The sequence below is a fragment of the Podarcis gaigeae genome, assembly GCF_964106915.1.
Source record: "Podarcis gaigeae genome assembly, chromosome: 7".
NCBI lineage: Eukaryota > Metazoa > Chordata > Lepidosauria > Squamata > Lacertidae > Podarcis > Podarcis gaigeae.
In genome coordinates this window covers 22951284-22971315 of record NC_139683.1, presented here as the reverse complement: position 1 = coordinate 22971315, position 20032 = coordinate 22951284, and the positions used below count along the sequence as shown (strand labels likewise).

The window sequence follows — 20032 nt, the reverse complement described above, 5'->3', positions numbered from 1 at the left end:
AGCAGTACCATAAACCAGCTTAATTTAGAATCTAAAATCAAGTTTAACACCAGATTGTTAAGGTAGAATTGTTTGGCATGTTTCTACACTCTCGAACTTGGAGTAGAGAAGAGTTTCTGAATGTCCATGTTAATTCAACCCAACATTGGAGTGTTATGCCGGTACGTTTTGTCCCAAGACTAACATCTAGACATCTAAACTGCAAAACATTCTGCTAGAGCTATTAATATTAAATCTTTCAGGAAAAGGTGGGATATTTTGGCAGCGTATGTTTGTTTCCAGGGGACAACCATCCAAAGAGGAAGTCGAAGATCCGGTCTCCAAATACAAACAAGGAAATCTTATAAACTGTTAGGCACAGTATTCTTTCTTTGAAGAAGAAAGTACCTGGATTGTTTCGTTTTTAACAACCACAATTCAATTTTTAAAAAGTTTTGTCTTTTTAGAAAACACAATATTTTTAAAATGTTTTCTCAGTTAATAATAGGCGAGGATCTGCCTACCTGGCTGTGTGTGTGGAGTATCTTTCAGAATAAGCAAAATCCTTAGGCCATTTTATACAGAAGCAAAGCCAGGTTAGCCACCAAATTACACTTAGGATTTCCACCTGTCCCTAGAAAAACAGGACTGCCAGGTTTTTGGACTAAAGTGTTCCATGTCCCATTTTCCCATTTTAACTTCAAACAGGACACTTTTTTCCTGTCTTCAAGCTCAGTCGGCCCAAAATGGCAGTTGCATCACTGTTGGTGTGGCTGACGAGGAGCAGAGTCCAGTGTGAGCAACAACAGAGAGAAGGGAAAAGGAGCAACCTCCTCTCTCTCTCTCTCTCCCTCCTTCCTTCTCTCTTGTGGGTGATCCTGCTCAGCATGGAGCGGGTCCATTGCCACTTGCCCCCCTCCACCACCCTGACCTGACCTCTGCTCCCCCTCCTCTTCCTCTACACTTGAGTCTCTTCCAGTTGGAGCTGCCTCTCAAGTCGACTGTGGGAGCCAGCTGTCTACCCCTGACCCCTGCCCATCTACATGAGTTGAGGGGAACAGTGGGGCCAGGGTGGTGAGGGAGGCGGGAGGCCGAATGTGGGGAACCCCACACCCACAAATGGGGGGAGGATTTGGTGCCATGAGTGTGGGGCCCGCCAATCCCCACGGCCAACCTGTCCTTTATTTTGCACAGCTTGTCCTGTATTTTGCCTGACCAAAGGTGGCAACCCTAGGAACACTGACCAATGAGATGAAGCCAGTTGTCGCTCTCTGGTGAGTCTACCTGTATAGATACATGTGCTAGCAAAGCTGTCACAGTCAAACTTTATGTTGATGGGTGCACACTTCAAATGAACGAGCCCCATATCTCCTGTACTCCTCTGACGGGCTGTACCTTAGACAAATCATACCCTAGTCTCATCTTACAGATAGATATAGGCTTGCCTGTTAAGAATTTGGGGGCATTAAGAAGCCTATCTCACTTGAACGGACATCCCCTATGAACAGAGTAATAGAATTCCAAGATATTCAGAATTGTGTGTGGTCCAACACTGTTTCCATATAGCGTAGCTTACACTTAAAGTTCTCCACAACTTCTTTATGCAGTTTGTTCCATTGCTAACTTTGTTCTAGCATAAAATATTTTATAATCATTAGCCAAGATCAGCACATCCTGTTTTATATAGCCATTGCTTCTTATTGACCTATTCACACAGGATAGGATGAACAGCTGCTGCCAAACTTATAAGGAACCGCCTTGTGGGATGACAACAACAACATTCCACTTAACTACCATTATCTCTAAATGGTGTACTGATAATACAATACAGAAGAGTTAAAAATCAATTAAATTATAAAATTAGATTTCAACTAAAATGACTGCTCTAAAACAGTATTCAATAGGTGCTGAATGTTCAGCAGGGAGGGAGTTTGGCAGGCCTCAACCAGAAGGGAGTTCCATAAAACTGGGCCCATAATACAGAATGTGCAACTCCTGGTGGTTATGAGCCATGCATCCAAGCCATGTGGGGTCAGTAACAGTGACTCCCCCAAAGACCTCAGTGATTGGGCAGGGATGGAAAGGATCAGGCAGCTGGGTATCTTGGACCCCAGTTTTTAAGGACCTTGCACACTAACACAATAATTTTGAAGCTGATCCGATAGCATGTGGGCAGCCAGTGCGAGCTTTTGAGCACTGGAGGTCTGCATTGATAATAGCCTGTCCTCCCATCCACAGTCTAGCTTCAGTGTTTTGTACCAGCTTGAGCCTCCAGCCCAACTCAAAGTGTGATGGACTCATGTTGGTGGAAACATACTAGGCCGTTGAAACAAGCGAGCCACACCACAGAGCACAGAGGACAATATTTTTTATTGAGACGGGAGTTAAGACTCAAGAAAATGAAAGCAAAACCACTCCAGCTGGAAAAAGAAACAGATTTTGCGTTGGACATAAATAATCTCATTGATCTTGATGCAGTTAGATCTAAGAACATAAGTGTCAGGGGTTCAGAAGGAGAGACACAGGAGGGGGAGCAAATGGAGAGTGAGGACGAGGAGTACGAGGGGGGCGCAGGCAGTGACAGTGGCCAGAGTTATTCCACAAGCCTCTCTAGCGAATCGGAGGACTCACAGAAGGGAGCGCCGGTGGCCAGAGCAAGGGAGATTCCAAGGGAGAAACCTCAAGAGGGAGGGGCCAGCGGGGAGTCCCTGAACAGCAGCTGGAGATCAGGGCCAGCGTCTCCACCAGAGCGCAGTGGGGAGGGGGAGTCCCAGGAGTCGGGACCAGTGTCCTCACCACCAGAGGGAGGAGAGGAGTCAGGTTTGGCAACACCCACATCAGGAAGCGGGGAAACGGTCAGAAGGAAAGTCACCGGCTGGGCGCGCGCGCCAAGTTCAAATGTACAGGAGCGCGGCACAGCGGGGAGCCCGGGAAGGGAGCCAGGTCCTAAAGCCCGCCGGAGGGAGGGGCAAGACTCAGGAGGCTCCGCGTCAGAGGAGTCCAGGAAGGAGGGAACCCCAGAGGGCAGAAGGACCCAACGCAGGAAAGAGCAGCGCAAGAGGTGGAGCCGGGCTAGAATCTTAAACTGGTGTGGGTGGAGCAGTGAGTCAGAGGGGACTTAGCCGGTCTAGCGTTAAGACGTGGGCCTGCGCGCCCAGAGCTTGGAAATGGAAACTAAACTTCAATAAAGACTTTTGTATATAATATCCACTGGGCGTTGGTCCTCTGTGAGCTGGGACCTAGCGGCAGTCCTGACAATAAGATAAGCCCTGCTGATTCACACTGATTTAGTCAATCATTCTGTTCCCACAGTGGCCTTTACCTTTGTGAATTTCTCTAATCTCCTTTTAAAGTCATCCAAGATTGTTGGCCATCATTGCAGCTTCTGGGAGTGAATGCCTGTAGTTAAGCCATCTGCTTAATAATTGCATTTTGGGACACAAGGTTTAGCGCCAAAATAGAAATAGCACCCAAAGACTCCAACGTCAAAAAGGGAGGCCAGTTTCCAGCTTTCTTACATTACTTTTCTATATTAACATGCAAAATCTTTACACATCCTTAGTACAAAGAAAGGAAGAGGAGTTGTGTTTAGAACCAGGGAAGGATTTCCTTCCCCCCCGTAACATCCCTCTGCACTAAATCACTTTTCCATATCACAAACAAAGCACAGGAAGGGAAACGATCAAACTGTTTCCAAGAATTTTTTCTCTGGCTCGGTTTAGACAGTGCACCAAACCATGGCCAAAGAAGCTTAGCCACTTTCAGCTAGCAAGAGACCATGACATAAAGAGGTTTGCAGACTTACTTTTTTGGGATCACGAGGCCTGAATTGCATTAACAAACCATGGTGCAATGTTGTGTTGTTGTTTAGTCATTTAGCCGTGTCCGACTCTTCGTGACCCCATGGACCAGAGCACGCCAGGCACTCCTGTCTTCCAATGCCTCCCGCAGTTTGGTCAAACTCATGTTGGTAGCATCGAGAACACTGTCCAACCATCCAAAGTACTGGAGCCTCAGCTTCACGATCTGTCCTTCCAGTGAGCACTCAGGGCTGATTTTCTTCAGAATGGATAGTGTCAGGGAACTGCCATCAAAGCCAGAGGTGGAGGGAAGGCTCCAGAGGGATGCCGGAGAGGGTCCCAGTAGGGAGAGAGGCAGCCCCTCTGCTGGGGAAGGAAATCAGCGTAGCACCAGTGGAGAAGGGGAGCAGATGGTGGAATCGGCAAGGGGGCTCCAGGACTCTCGCCGGAGACCAGCGAGGAGAGCACGGGTCCTCCACTGCCCACACCCTCCCTGCGCAGAAGACTTCCGCGCAGGGAGAGTAGGAGGAGACTTGGCGTCAAAGAACTTCTTTGCTGGAAGAAGTTCAAGAAACGCCCACTGACAGCTTCTGCCAGCGATTGAGACAGCCACGGGTGAGTGGCTGTCCAGACAGAAAGGGTTCACCCAGGTAGCCCAGCCAGGTGTGGCGACGATTTACGCACGAGCAACCCCTAGAACCATTACAGATAGGTTTGATCTTCTTGCATGGTGCAATAGCATAACCCATATTTCCCACTAAGCAGATGTTTCACCCTTCTGCCATGCATGGCATGATGCACATTCTACCCTTTAGAAGTGGCTTCCCTCTCTGACAAGTCCTTCCTTCTAGAGCTTTTCTGAGGACATGGTTCCTGTTCCAGAAGTCTGTAAACACCTTCCAATTAGTGTGACTTTCCATCCTGAAGGGCAGGACCTGGGAAATATCATAAATATTTCCAGTTCATGGCAGTACAACCTCCTAGAAAGAGGCCAAGGGAGTGGAATCTCTGACTCTACAGATGTTGTTGGACTGCCATCATTCTTGATCACTGGCTATGACCACTGGGTTGATGGGTGTTGGAATTCAACAACTTCTGAGAAGCTTTCAGAGATGTCCCCCCACCCCCACCCCACTAGAAAAAAGATGTCCACTTTGTAGAATTTACTCAGAATACTCTCCACCATTTTCCTGTTAATATTTTGCAGTGGTTGCTATTTCACACACGTACAATGCCACAGCACATCCCTAAGTCTGGGGCATTATGGAGGGTGCAAAATCATAGCCAAAGGCTCAGCAAAAGCTAATGGTGAACCTCCGCCCCCGCCGCCCCCGCCCTTGAGAAACTGCTGGAAAAATTCTCTCTGCGGAGAAATTCGGTGCAATGGTTCCCCATGTGTCTCTGCCCACAGTCAGGCTTGAAAACTACAAGAAGCCATTCACGCACAACTCCAGGTTAAACCTTGTTTCCACAATGATGAGCATTTGCTTTCTGCTTAAAGAACTCTTCTGTAACTGCCATGCTATTTTGCTAAATAAAAGACAGTTATTGCTAATGAAATTTTACTCACAGCAGGCTGCAGAGATCAAACGGCTCAATTTGTTTTGGGAGATCCAAAGAGTTTATGCTTGCAAACGGGTTGCGTAATAGGATTAACTGGAACGCTTTTCGATTAAATTCCATTATTTATACAGAAAATCTATACTACCACCGTTGAAATAGGACACAGGTTGTTTCTCATGTTCTGAAAGTCTGCCGAGGCAGTTCACCTCCAAACACCAACTTTTTCTTTTTCTTTTTTTACTCTAGGGTTGTATTGAAGATAAAGGTAAAGGTAAAGGGACCCCTGACCATTAGGTCCAGCCGTGACCGACTCTGGGGTTGCGGCGCTCATCTCTCTTTATTGGCCGAGGGAGCCGGCGTACAGCTTCCGGGTCGTGTGGCCAGCATGACTAAGCTGCTTCTGGAGAACCAGAGCAGCACATGGAAATGCCATTTACCTTCCCACCGGAGCGGTACCTATTTATCTACTTGCATTTTGACATGCTTTCAAACTGCTAGGTTGGGAGGAGCAGGGACCCAGCAACGGGAGCTCACCCCATCACGGGGATTCGAACCGCCGACCTTCTGATCGGCAAGCCCTAGGCTCTGTGATTTAACCCACAGCACCACCTGCATCCCTGTATTCAACATAGAACTAAGGAAAACATTCTGTCAAGAGCACAGGGATTTCTCCTTCTGCAATGGAATGTTACTGTCCTCCCCTCCACTTCATGCCCCTTAAATCTGTCCTGGAGATTCCTCCAACCCTCCAGAGCAGATCTGGGTACAGTGAAGGGCATACATATGGAGAGGAATTATTATTATTATTATTATTATTATTATTATTATTATTATTATTTATTATTTATATCCCGCCCATCGGGCTGGGCTTCCCCAGCTACTCTGGGCAGCTTCCAACAAAATATTAAAACACAGTAATGCATCAAACATTAAATGCTTCTCTAAAAAGGGCTGCCTTCAGATGTCTTCTAAAAGTCTGGTAGTTGTTGTTCTCTTTGACATCTGTTAGGAGGGCATTCTGCAGGGCGGGTGCCACAACCGAGAAGGCCCTCTGCCTGGTTCCCCATAACTTGGCTTCTCGCAGCGGGGGAATCGCCAGAAGGCCCTCGGAGCTGGACCTCAGTGTCCGGGCAGAACAATGGGGGTGGAGACACTCCTTCAGATATCCTTGACTGAGGCCGTTTAGGGCTTTAAAGGTCAGCACCTACACTTTGAATTGTGCTCGGAAACCTACTGGGAGCCAATGTAGGTCTTTCAATGAAGTCCCATTGCACTAGGGCTAACCTTACACTTTTAGCTGAACACCGCGCCTAGTTTTGGCATCAGCTAGTTACTGTGTTTAGAATGTGTGCGGCTCCTTGGGACCTCTCCTTGCGAAATGTCACATGTGCTTTGTTAACTTACTACATCTTCCATGTGTACGCAGAGGGTGACAGAGTTCCTTTGACGTCTTCTGAGTCCCCCTGCAGCTGTCATGGACTGGCTGGATGCTGAGGAGTGGTAGGAGGCACGTGTTGGGGACCCCTAAAGGGAACCCCCAGGGGAAGAAGGTTCAGAGCCGGTGGACTGGTGGTGGGATGACAATGAATGGTCAAAGGAAGAAGGAGGAGCAGACTGGAGGAGGTGGACGTGTCAGAAAATGTAAAGGCAGCTGGGTTTAGGGAGTAGGAAGAGGCTGGGGCAGAGATCTAACCCTGCCCTTTGCTGCAGAAAATTAATAATAATAATAAAAAAATTACTGGCCAGCCGATTCCTGGCACATTTTGAAGTTCTTTCACTGTGGGGGGGAAATTAACAAATACCGTATTTTTCGCTCTATAAGACACACCAGACCACAAGACACACCTAGTTTTTGGAGGAGGAAAACAAGAAAAAAAATATTCTGAATATCAGAAGCCAGAACAGCAAGAGGGATTGCTGCACAGGGAAAGCAGCAATCCCTCTTGCTGTTCTGGCTTCTGGGATAGCTGCGCAGCCTGCATTCGCTCCATAAGATGCGCACATTTCCCCTTACTTTTTAGGAGGGAAAAAGTGAGTCTTATAGAGCAAAAAATACGGTAATTAATATTTTGGTCTGATTTGTTCGCCTCCATATCACACCCTAGTACTGTACCTAGACATCATGTTTTGACCCAGTTTCAAGGAGTGCATGAAAGTGCAACAAAACTGTTCAATCTTTCTTACGGAATCTGGCGCCTTCAGCGTCCTTTCTGGATTTGTTTTCTTTATCCTCCTCAGCACCGGTGCATTCATTCTCTAACGTGTGAAGGTTGAAAAAGGTGGAATGAAGCTGCAGCTGCCAAGAGTTGAAGTACAGCTGCCTGCACAACAGTGATGATCCTTTTTGCAGATGGCATTGGCTACTCGAGAGACGAATCAGACTGCTGGTTTGTGCTTTTATTCCAGTCGTTTCACATTCTCAGCTGCTGGTGGCTGAGAAAGATCAACAACATCAACAACACTCAGATTTTGGAATATATGTTATTATTAAGATCAATAGTTACATATGGGGGGGAACTAATCTTGTTTTGGCAAGATTATTATTTATATTTTATTATATATATATATATTATGTTTGCTTTCGTAGATTTTCACGGGTACAGGAATGCAGGTTTTGGTGTCCTCGGGTGTCTTCCCGTGTAAAAGTTGGGGTGTCTAGGCGACGTTTCGACGAGGTCTCACTCGTCATCTTCAGGCTGGTGCTTTCGGCTTCTTGTTACTGGAACAGAGCGGGATCTCAATGTTTGAGTTCCTATAAATACTGTAGAGGGGGTGTGGTGTCTAGCCTCCAATGTTCTGGGCAGAGAGGAAGTTCCCAGGCTAGTGTGCCTTTTCTTCTTTTGTTCCTTAATTACTTGAGAGATACCTTGAGTGATTTCTTGAGTGATATCCTGAGTACCACTTAGGTGGGTCATTAGGTGTGGATTAGTTGCTAAAGTCTTTGTGTCTTGACCTCTTGAACTTTGTGAAGAGTTTTCCTGAGAAGATGGCTGTATTGCACTTAGTTGTGCTTTGGCTTGGCTTCGTGTATAGGGGCGAGCTGTGGTTTTGTGGCTTGTGTCAGCCAGATCTGTGTAGGGATTGCAGGGGGGTGCAGCATCCGGAGGTGCCACCATGGATTGGCTACTGGATGGTGTCAGTAATTCATCTGTGGAGAGGGTCTGGGTTTGGGTCTGGTGTGGTTGATTGGTGTTGGCGTTCTGTGTGCCTCTGGATCTGGTGTCAGTTTTTGTGGGGAGGGCTAATTTCCAGATGTCTGGCAAGCGGGATGTGTCGTCACGCTTGTTCATGTTTTGAGGGTGTTTCTCTATCTCGATGGCTTCCATGATTATTCTCTTGTGGTGATGTTCCGTGTTAAAGAGCAATTTGGAATCTGCAAAATTAATTTCGTGTCCTGTTTCTTTCATGTGTTGGAAAAGAGAGGAAGTTTTTTCTTCTTTTTTGACGGCATTCTTGTGTTCTGCGATACGTGCATTTATTCGTCTGTTTGTTTGTCCAATGTACGTGGCTGGGCAGACTTTGCAGGGTATTTCATAGATCCCTTGGTTTTCCAACTGGATTTTATCCTTGGGGTTTCTGAGGATATTGGCTATTTTTTGGTTGGTGCAAAAGGCTGTTTTGATATTGTGTTTATGGAGGATTTTGCTAATTTTATCTGTAGTGCCCTTGATATAAGGAAGGAGGGCCATGCCATTGTTTTCTTCTGTGTCTTGGTTTTTGGGGGGTGTTTCCTTTTGGATTAGCTTCGTAATCCTGTTTTGCTGGTATCCATTGGCAATTAACACATTTGAGAGATTCTGTAACTCAGTTGTCAAGTGGTCTTTGTCAGCCAGGCGTTTGGTTCTGGAGATGAGAGTCTTGGCTACGGAGTTTATTTGTGCAGGGTGGTGGTGTGATTGTGCATGTAAGTAGCGGTTGGTGTGTGTTTTTTTCTGGTAGATAGTGTGTCCTAGGGAGCCATCAGGTTTTTTGTAGATTAGGACGTCAAGGAAGGGAAGTTGGTTGTTGGCTTCTATTTCCATAGTGAATTGTATTTTGGGGTGTAAGTTGTTGAGATGTGTGAGGAAGCTATCCAGTTTTTCCTTCCCGTGTGGCCAAATTACAAAGGTGTCGTCAACATATCTGAGCCAAAGTTTGGGTTTGTGTTCTGACTTGTGTTCTGGCCCTCCTTCCTTATATCAAGGGCACTACAGATAAAATTAGCAAAATCCTCCATAAACACAATATCAAAACAGCCTTTTGCACCAACCAAAAAATAGCCAATATCCTCAGAAACCCCAAGGATAAAATCCAGTTGGAAAACCAAGGGATCTATGAAATACCCTGCAAAGTCTGCCCAGCCACGTACATTGGACAAACAAACAGACGAATAAATGCACGTATCGCAGAACACAAGAATGCCGTCAAAAAAGAAGAAAAAACTTCCTCTCTTTTCCAACACATGAAAGAAACAGGACACGAAATTAATTTTGCAGATTCCAAATTGCTCTTTAACACGGAACATCACCACAAGAGAATAATCATGGAAGCCATCGAGATAGAGAAACACCCTCACAACATGAACAAGCGTGACGACACATCCCGCTTGCCAGACATCTGGAAATTAGCCCTCCCCACAAAAACTGACACCAGATCCAGAGGCACACAGAACGCCAACACCAATCAACCACACCAGACCCAAACCCAGACCCTCTCCACAGATGAATTACTGACACCATCCAGTAGCCAATCCATGGTGGCACCTCCGGATGCTGCACCCCCCTGCAATCCCTACACAGATCTGGCTGACACAAGCCACAAAACCACAGCTCGCCCCTATACACGAAGCCAAGCCAAAGCACAACTAAGTGCAATACAGCCATCTTCTCAGGAAAACTCTTCACAAAGTTCAAGAGGTCAAGACACAAAGACTTTAGCAACTAATCCACACCTAATGACCCACCTAAGTGGTACTCAGGATATCACTCAAGAAATCACTCAAGGTATCTCTCAAGTAATTAAGGAACAAAAGAAGAAAAGGCACACTAGCCTGGGAACTTCCTCTCTGCCCAGAACATTGGAGGCTAGACACCACACCCCCTCTACAGTATTTATAGGAACTCAAACATTGAGATCCCGCTCTGTTCCAGTAACAAGAAGCCGAAAGCACCAGCCTGAAGATGACGAGTGAGACCTCGTCGAAACGTCGCCTAGACACCCCAACTTTTACACGGGAAGACACCCGAGGACACCAAAACCTGCATATATTATGTTTATGTTTATATAAACTTGTTCCTAATTTCTGTAGATATCTATATTTTTGACAACTTTGTTAGCCCTCCTTGTTTTAAAACTTGATTTCACTGACATTTCTAATAAATATTCTACACTCTTTAGTGTAACCCATTTTTCTTTTCTATTAAGTGGTCCATACCAACTTGTTAAATAAAAAAAAATAGTAACAAAATGGCACCATGATACAAAACGTTGAGTTGTCAGGTCATGTGACTGAGCTAGGCATGCTTAGGATCCAGGCTAAGTCCCCCCTCTCGCCCTAGTATCCTCCACTCCCGCCTCCATCCTGCCCCTCATATGCCCCCCTTTTTAGGGCTTACATCATCTCAGTCAGCTGGTCTTGGCCGGGATGGGAGAGGTATGCTAGCCTACCTCTAGCTGAGCCAAGAATGTAGCTCGACTGCTCTGGTGGCCAAGCTAGAGCTACGCTGAATCCAAACCTGCTCATTCTGGAGGAACTTGCTATACGATCGCTCCCTAGGTTTCTTATTTTTCCAGTCTTATATCCAGCTTCCCACATTTCGACAGCAATTTGCAAATTCTTAAAAAAAAAAAAAATCCACAAAAGAACTTGTCAGGATTTTAGAATGAATTTCTCCTAAGACATTTTTGTTCGCCTTTTTAACTAATATACACATTTCTGAAATCAGTTTTCCCTAATAATGTTCTGTATCCTATTTTCATGAATAGATGCATTTGTGTGTGTGATTTCCCCCCTTTGTATACATGTTTGCATATATTGTTCGGTCATAAAACTGCATCACAAAATTCAGAGAAGGGAACATTTCAAAGGACAACTGCTGTGGTTCAAGAAGTACAGATTAGGTAGTTTCTCATTAAAATGAAAACAAAATCAATTTTATCTTCCATCCCTACCTGTATAAATTATTGTTTTTATTATTAGTATTTGCATGCCATAACCAGTATGAATTAGGAACAATGTATTGAATGTATTACAACACAAACATGTTGAATAGTGCTATCATATTTTATTAACAATTAATAATAATAATAATTTACAAATTGTAACATCACTGTGCCAACTTTGCCCTGACTGTTGTTGTCTCCAACAACATCTGGAGAATTTGCTGTCTTAAGACTCCTTTTCAATTCCTTGTAATGTCACCTTCATCCTTTCCTGTTATTTCATCTCCATCTTCTCTTCTTCCCTTTAAGGGCCATCTCCTCTTGTTTCATAGTTTTTCAGATTGTTGGATTTATAGCAGTGGCCAAACCATATATACACACATGCATACATAAATACATACATACACACACAGAGAGAGAGAGAGCGCACCTAGCATATTTTAAGTGCTTTTATCCGCTGTTCTGCCTGTTTCAGCCATTCACACAGACGACACTTCCAGACTGTTGCTCTTGTCAGGTAGGATTCAGCTAAAGAAGGTAAAGGTAAAGGATCCTTGACAGTTAAGTCCAGTCACGAACGACTCTGGGGTTGTGGCGCTCATCTCGCTTTACTGGCCAAGGGAGCCGACATTTGTCCGCAGACAGTTTTTCTGGGTCATGTGGCCAGCATGTCTAAGCCACTTCTGGCGAACCAGAGCAGCGCACGGAAACGCTGTTTACCTTCCTGATGGAACGGTACCTATTTATCTACTTGCACTTTGACGTGCTTTCGAACTGCTAGGTTGGCAGGAGCTGGGACCGAGCAACGGGAGCTCACCCCGTCGCGGGGATTCGAACCACCGACCTTCCAATCGGCAAGCCCTAGGCTCAGTGGTTTAGATCACAGAGCCACCCGCCTCCCTTTTTCAGCTATAGATCATCAAATTCTGGTTGTTGCAATTAAGACTGGTTTGCAGGCTTTGCACAACAAACCTCTTCCCCGTCCTGCAAAAACAGAAACAAAACGCCCTGACTTTTGGACTAGATGACCCTTGGGGTCCATTCCAACTCTGCCATCCTACAACTGCACTGGAAAATGTGGGATAACCTCTAACCTCCCACAAACAAATCAAAACAGATGCTCATTAAATAGTCAGTACCTTTGAACTACCTTGCAACAAAATCAGGATGAATGCTTAGTAAACAGCCAATGGCATCTGGAAGCAACCTGAGACTGGAACAAAACTTTCAGCAGACATTGGTTTCAGATCACAGTGCACAGGTGTTTGTGATCTTGCTGATGGCCTGCCAAAACCAGTCCCATTTATCTTCCTTGCAAAAAGAGTGTGCTCATTTACTTTGTTATGCTAAATATTTTCTATAATAATGCAATGTTTTTAAAATATTATGCATCCCGCCATAGGCTGTTTTTAAGGAGACAGGACGGGGGGAAATTGCAATGTTAAATTAAAATTAATTATGTTTCCAGTTGATGCAGCTCATCACTAGAAAGAGCTAAAATCACATTAAACCCTTTCCTAATGCATTCCTTCTCAGTTGCCGTACAGCAGTTGCCATAGAGATGTTGAGCGCTTGCTAAATGACAAAGCAGCTTGTCTACAGCACTGTGAAAGGAAGGGGATGGTGTTGACAAGATAACTTCTCCAGGAAGGTGGGGACTTAGGCTTTGAAGTCGCTTGGCAAATGTTGCTGCAGGCAAAGGAGATCCCATTTTAGACCAAGTGAAGTTTGTAGTCAATTATGTATTTCTTTTTTCATTATTAACGGTGAAGGGTTACAGCACAACAAAATGCATTACAGTATGTGGGTTGTGAGGAAAGACGGTGGCAATGCAAAGCATTACATTCAGGTTCCAGATTCATTCCCGAGCATTCCAGGTGGGACTGGGCAAGACTCCAGTCCAAAATCCATGCTACCATGGGTCTGGTAAATGGCAGCTCAGCTATGAGGCAGCTGGTTTCTATACAACAGCTTTGTTGTTGTTTAGTCGTTTAGTCGTGTCCCCATGACCCCATGGACCAGAGCACACCAGGCACTCCTGTCTTCCACTGCCTCCCGCAGTTTGGTCAAACTCATGCTGGTAGCTTCGAGAACACTATCCAACCATCTCGTCCTCTGTCGTCCCCTTCTCTTTGTGCCCTCTATCTTTCCCAACATCAGGGTCTTTTCCAGGGAGTCTTCTCTTCTCATGAGGTGGCCAAAGTATTGGAGCCTCAGCTTCAGGATCTGTCCTTCCAGTGAGCACTCAGGGCTGATTTCCTTAAGAATGGAGAGGTTTGATCTTCTTGCAGTCCATGGGACTCTCAAGAGTCTCATCCAGCACCATAATTCAAAAGCAATACAACAGCTATGTTCTTATAAATTATAAATTAGAAACAGATTTATATCAATTTGATAACAGGGAGAATTTAAAAAACTTAAAGAAGGGATAGTTTCCAGGAGAATATCTACGCTTTTAGAATGCAAACTGTATTACCTTGTCGTCGCCCCCCCCCCAAAAAAAAAAATAAAACCCAATTAGCCATCAAAGAAAGAGCTGGATATTTTGCTGTTGTAATGGTTTATAGATCATTTCACTGTTTCACCAGCACTAAATTCCACCCATTTTTAGATTAGCATTCCAAACATAACTGAAGTCATTCTTTGCTACACCATGAACATTATAAGATAAGCTAATGTTAAATATACTGTAGACACCAAAACACCACCTGTTGTTAACGTTGTCATTCGGTTATGTTGTTTTATAAGAACTGGTGTGTTGGTCGTATTATGTCCATTTCACATCAAGATGGCAGACTGGACTGTTCCAGACTCCACTGATTTTAACCATATTTGGCAGGAAACTAACAAGTGACATTATCCACTTACAACTCTCAGTGTTTTCCTGTTCCTCAGAATTCTTGACCAATGCTGAGGACCTTCCACTAGTCTGCTATATGCAGTCTTTTTTAAAGTGGTTTGTCTGCTAGCTATGCATATGGACACTTCTTAAGTTATCATAACCAAATTTTGCCTGATGGGTCCTGAAATCAAACTGCAGGTTTCCATCTATGTTTAGATACCATTGGGTGCCATTTTGAATCAAGATGGTGGGCTGAACCTTTCAAAACTGCAGTGATTTCAAAACTATGCTGGGGTGTTTTTTTGGGGGGGGTCTTATAATCCCTGGGCAAAGGCTGCTAATTGTAATATAAAGAGAAATGCACCATTAATCACTACCCCAGTCATGAATGATTTCACAGTATAGCAACTCATCAATTATATTTAGATCCTTTAATGACATTTGTTTTAGCCTTTCCGTCATCCCAACTACATCTTTATTCAGAGCAGGCAAACAGGAGATATAAAACAAAACCAGAGGGGCAAAACAAAATGTAGCGTACTGTAGCTCTGAAAAACTCACCCACTATAAAATTAGCCATGGCCCAGGGAGCAGCATCTCGCTGCTGGAATGTGCATAGCTGCCTAGCAACAACAAAGAGCATCCACTGTTAAACGGGAACTGCTTATAAAGAGTCTGTCAAATATGGTAATCTCTTGTCAGCGAAGTGGAGGTGGTTTCAATTAACAAACAATTCCAGGCTTGTTGGAAACACAGCAGAGCCAAAAATAGCATTCACAGACAGGATCAAAAGTACTGTAAATAATTACCGCTGGTGCTCATTTGCAATGCAGCCCCCTTTTCAGCAGCCTCTGTGACCCAACTGCATATAGTTCTAGTATTCCTCCGAGATACCTTGGCCAATTCTGACCTAAGCCTCTATCCCCGCCTAGGCTCTGCAAGCTGCTTTGATCAGATGCCCTAATTGACAGCGTTCATCAGTTACTTGCAAAAGGCTCTGCCACAGTGACCCTTGGGGGTGGTGCTAAGTGCTCATAGCAGCATGATGAAGGGAGGATACAGACAACTGTTTTACCAAACGATCCTTCCTTGGGAGCTGTCATTCGCAGAAGTTGATTCTGTTACTTGCAAATATGGAATGCCCTCCCAGGACAGGTCTGCCATGTTGGTTTTGTCTAATTAGTGTTAGAATTCCTGATCGCTGATCGCAGTCATGGGATTTTTGTCTTTCACATGACAGTATATGTTTTGACTCCACAGAGTGGGAAGTGACGGAGACAGGATGTTTGTTGTATTACTGTGTTCCATGAAGTGGGACTATTGTCCTTTGTTCTTTCTCTTTGCTGTCTGATGCTAGAGAGAGAGGGAGCCATGTTGCAGTTCTCCGTATGTGTTTATATGTAAATAAAGTAGATGAGCCAAAATGCTGAGTCGCTGAGGTCTGTCACGCAAGCTGCGCAAACTCTGCGGATCCCTAAGTGTGCCGGTGTCGGTTGGCATCGGTCGCTGTGATGTTCGGGCTGAAGAAAATTTATGAAGCTCACAAATGATCAACCAGGAGGGAGAGAACATGTCAATTAGATTTTAAAAGTATTTCTTTTGTTCTGTTGCTTTATAAAAATATAATTTCTATTGGGTATGAACTTTTGTACATCTTTGGATAACTATAAATAAAAATAGATATTTAAAGGGAGAGAGAGAGAGAGAGAGAGAGAGAGAGAGAGAGAGAGAGAGAGAGAGAGAAGAATAGAAACACTTTGGAGCCAGCTCAATGAAATAGATGGGCTTCTGTGCATTAAAAGTTATTCATTTATTCTTGTCTGGAACCCATACTTCTTTCCTTAAGACTGCCCACCCTTTATGCCGGTAACAATTCTTTCCATGTTCCATACCACACTATTTCTGTGGTAGGAATATAATATTTTTGCCCAAATGGTGAACTGATAGTTATATTGTGAGCATTTTATGGAGTACACATGCATGGAACCCTATTGAACAGTGTCTATGGCACCAATAATGACAAACCCTTTGGGGAACTTTTAAAATCTTTCCAGTTATTCTAGGTGGTTTTTTTTAATGCTTAATGGGTCTGTCTTCTTTTCAGGCAGTCGCTGGCGGCAATGTCAACATTTGCTTAATTGCATTTTATTAAAATAAATGCACCCACTGGCTCAGGCAACAATCGTGTTCTTTCGCAAATCAAGTTACTGTGGACATAAACGCAATAAATCCAAACTGCAAAACAGATTATCAATTTTCACTTGTTTGCTTTGGGGGATTAAGGCAACCCACAGCTATTGCTCTGTACGAAACAGACTGCGGCTACAATACGATTGCTTTCAGATCGCCACTGAGCAATTTTCATGCTCGGGAGAGAGGTAGGAATGCGTTTTGAAGTACAGCCTGGTGGTGAACATCAGGCCAAGCTACCGGCTCTCTACTTTCTGCTGCGACATAGCTATCTTGTTTTCACTCGTCGGCTTCCCCAGTTTAATTTTCTTAGTTTAACAATAGTTACATACCACTTGGTTGTGAAATAAAAAATCTATACACCGTGTACAAAAAGAGGGAGAGAGCAATCCCAGGCTCAAGAATACAAGCTGGTGTAATGTATGCCAACATAAAGTTACGCCAGATCCAAACTTCATTCAAAAAAAACCACCAGGGGGGCAAAGGTGCCTCAGCCCTTAGGAGCCGGTGCCTGTGGCAGGGAGGGTAGAGCTAACACATTCTCTCATGCCTCGCTGTGTGCTAAAGGCAGCACCTTTGTAGCACAAGTCTGAAGCCCAGCCCTGATCTCACCATGGGCATAGAGGTGAGACAGGAATCATATCTTACCGACACCCCCAGAGACTTAAATTGGGAAGCTTTGGTGACATTTTAGTTCACCACATATAGGTATTGTCCTAATGTGGCTTTTTGAAATTTAATTTAAGCATCCCCTATATAAATATAAATATATAAACGCGGGTGGCGCTGTGGGTTAAATCACAGAGCCTAGGGCTTGCTGATCAGAAGGTCAGCGGTTCAATTCCCCGCAACGGGGTGAGCTCCCGTTGCTCGGTCCCTGCTCCTGCCAACCTAGCAGTTTGAAAGCACATCAAAGTGCAAGTAGATAAATAGGTACCTCTCCGGAGGGAAGGTAAATGGCGTCTCCGTGCGCTGCTCTGGTTCGCCAGAAGCGGCTTAGTCATGCTGGCCACATGACCCAGAAGCTGTACACCGGCTCCCTCGGCCAATAAAGCGAGATGAGCGCCGCAACCCCAGAGTCGGCCACGACTGGACCTAATGGTCAGGGGTCCCTTTACCTTTACCTTTATATAAATAACCAGGGAGTCCCTCTTTGAAAAGCAACATTAAGATGGTAAAGAAAGCAGCAGCAACACTATCCACTATTTTTGCAAGTCGCTTGGGATAAGAAACCCTTTACTTTAAGCATAATTCCTGGATGGCCATGCACGTACACAAAAAAACTTGCTGTAGTAGATGGATCTCCTTGACAACATATAGCATTAGACTTTAACGATCTGTCAGTTGCTCCTGCAAAGTGAGCTGTTATTGACTTGGAATTGCCATTTAATAAGAACTCGGTTTTCTACCTGTCAATCTATCAACAGTTCTAGTCGGATTTTAAACCAAGAGGTTTTTCCAAGGACTTTTGTTGGGGTTGGTGGGGTGGGGGAGTTGTTAATAATACAGAAGATGATCAGGGATGATGGGAATTTATTTCAGAAACATGTGGAGGACCAAAAGTTCCCCACACCTGTTTAAGGTCATCTACTACAATCCTCTGTCAATGCAGGAATCTTGCAGCTGACAGCATTCTTGAAAGACAGCCATCCAACATCTGCTTGAATACTTCCAGAAAAGCGCTTTGTATTCTTGAAAAGCCCCTTTTAGTCCAGGCAATGCCCAAATCACTATTTTAAAGCTTAAACCAAATAAGTGTTGTTGGATTTGTTTGTTTGTTTAAATAAAGTTTCCAAAATGAGCCTCAAGCTTTCCCTTCTCTGAGGGAAAATTTGTCATGACAGATCTGCTGTGCAAACTCCCTGCACTAATATTGCTTAAGGACTTAACACATTACACAGAAAGCATATACAAAAGGAAATATGTAGGGTTTACAAGCTAAGGGCAAGAAACCCAAAAGGATTTTAACATATGTTAAGGAAGATGTTAACAGCTGTGACTGACAAAAGAAGAACTAATGAGTCAAGCAACACAGCTTTCAGCATTAATTTCCTAATTAAATTAGCAGAAGAGTTGTTAATGAATTTGTTCCAGCTTCCCAGGAATTTACAGCTTCAGCTGTCAGCCCCATCAAGACTTACCACAGTTTCTTAGCCCTGCAAGACTTTCCTACTTGTTGAGCTCCAAGGACCTTTCTGCACAAAGCGCATCTTAACTTTTCTCTACCTTTGCGGATACTTCTGAATGTCTCATCCACAGCCACAGAAGTGCAAAAGCTTGCCTGTGTGTTATGAATAGCTGTGCTATGGGAAAGATTTGTGTGCTATCATTTACCACCTGAAAAGAAAGCTTGTGTGCAGTTCCTATCTGTCTTTTAAAATACAGTGGTACCTCAGTTTTTGAACATCTCCATTGATAAACATTTTGGTTTTCAAACACTATAAACCCGGAAGTAAATGCTTTGGTTTTCAAACACGCCTCGAAAGTCAAACATGCTACGTGGCTTCCACTGAGTGCAAGATCCTGAGGCCTAGCTGTCGACTATTGAGTTTTTGGTTTTCGGACATTTCAGAACGGTCTTCCGGAACGGATTACATTTGAAAGCCAAGGTACCACTGTAAATAAATTGTAAGCCAACGAAAGAATATGCAGCAACAGCAGCTCTCGTTTTTTCCCACGTAAAACAAAATTGCTAAGTTGCCATCAGACTGTTGTTCTCCTATAGCTCCACACTTGGATGTTGAGAAGATTTTGATGGGATTGGTAGTTCAGCAACATCTGGAGGACCAAACTTTCTGCACTCCTGGTCTGGGAGGGACGTGGGTGATGCTGTGGTCTAAACCACTGAGCCTCTTGGGCTTGCCAATAGGAAGGTCAGCAGTTCAAATCTGCATGACGGGATGAGCTCCTGCTGCTCTGTCCCAGCTTCTGCCAACCTAGCCATTCGAAAGCATACCAGTGCAAGTAGATAAATAGGTACTGCTGTGGTGGGAAGGTAAATGGCATTTCCATGCGCTCTGGCACCCATCACAATCCTCTGTGAGCCAGTAGCGGTTTAGTCATGCTGGCCACATGACTCGGAAAACTGTGGACAAACACTGGCTCCCTTGGCCTGAAAAGTGAAATGAGTGCCACACCCCATAGTCGCCTTCGAATTGACTTAACAGTCCAGGGGTCCTTTACCTTTTTACTGCTCCAGCAGTCCTTTAAGTAATTTGATCCTGAACCATTTACAGCTTTAACAGTTAAAACCAGTATTTTGAATTGGGCTGGAATTTCACCTGTCAATCATAACCCTGCAGCTTGTGCATTCATAGATTTCCCCAGTTATCTGGAGGACAAAAAAAGGTTCATTTCTGTCCCCATAAGCAGACAATATGCTGTATGATCCTTTCCCCCCTATTTTTCGATGTTATCAAAAGATTATAGCATTTGTGCCTATTTCAGTGTCTTTCTAACACAGAAGATGAAAGCTCTGAATGGAATAAAACATATACCAGTCTACCAGTTAACGGTC

At 44.4% G+C, this 20032-nt stretch overlaps 1 long non-coding RNA gene across 1 annotated transcript in view; it reads right to left on the bottom strand.

The window, feature by feature from the left end:
- Window positions 1-15321, bottom strand: part of LOC310849559 — a 31674-nt gene extending 16353 nt beyond the window's left edge. The window contains exon 1 of the long non-coding RNA XR_014566975.1: window positions 15135-15321. This is a non-coding gene — a long non-coding RNA (uncharacterized lncRNA). The remainder of the gene's footprint in view (window positions 1-15134) is intronic.
- Window positions 15322-20032: the final 4711 nt, after the last annotated feature.